Below are 1,100 nucleotides of genomic sequence, written 5' to 3' on the forward strand. Positions count from 1 at the left end.
GATTCTCTCTTTTGCAAGCAATGTGTAGATTTACGAGTTTAAATACCACTATGTAAGTAGGCAGCAATGTAAATATCACTGACATGTCATAGCCAAAAAGTAAAGTTTCAGATGTATAGTCATTTTCTACATATTTGCTGCTCAAATAAAAAACTAACGCTGTCAAATTAGAAACGGAACCTTTTTTAAAATATGTTGCATAGTGTCATCTCGCTTGTTACAAACAACTTGCCCCAGACTGGTCTAATAAACAAAGCCTCAACGTGAAATCTGCGCGTCTTTTTAATGGTAATGGTCAATCACGTGGAAATAATTTTAATTGATTAGATAGATTTTGGTGCCACATCGTATTACAGATAAGTTGTTAAAAACAAACGTGTTATTTTTTTATAAGTTTTATTTTTAAATACAAATTTAGGTCTAAGGAAGTCACCACACTGGCCAGAAAAAGCTTTAATGTCCATGTAATAACAGCGAAAAAGACTGTTCGTGTCGGCGGTCCGAGTGACATTTCGGTCTTATTGCATGGATTTCAAGATTTTTGTATCCGACTCAAGCTGATTTCCCCATAAGTGTGATGAGTCCCTTAATTAATTCCCAACCTATGGTGGTATGTACAAATTTTTTAAGTTATTTGTATTTTTTTTTTGTAAATTTTCGTATGAAACATACAATGTTAGGTTTTAAGTCGTTAGGTTCTCCGGTAATTGAAGAGTTGGTGGTTTTTGTACCATCATGCATCACCAGGGATAGGCACTATCAGTATTGTCAAAAGGTCGTTTTTTCCGGGTACTTTTGACTCGTGTATTTCGCACGTGCAATGAAGAACAGATAAAGAAAACTTACTTACTGAAGTATCAGAAAGTATCAGTAGAACTTAGTTCAATTTTGAATTTGAAATACACGATTAATAAAAAGTGATTTTTAACAACATTTGTTAAATTATTAACAACAATGATTTCAATGAAACAATGTTATTTTAATAAAAAATATTTTATTGTAATCAATAATAATTTTTTTTACAAAAACTTGGTAGTTTTATTTTTTATTATAAAGCACGCATATTGAGAGTTTTGAGCCCCATTTTTTAGCAAAGCGAA

Source organism: Hyposmocoma kahamanoa, unplaced genomic scaffold (genome assembly GCF_003589595.1).
Source record: "Hyposmocoma kahamanoa isolate Upper Pololo Valley unplaced genomic scaffold, ASM358959v1 210, whole genome shotgun sequence".
NCBI classification, from domain to species: Eukaryota; Metazoa; Arthropoda; class Insecta; order Lepidoptera; family Cosmopterigidae; genus Hyposmocoma; species Hyposmocoma kahamanoa.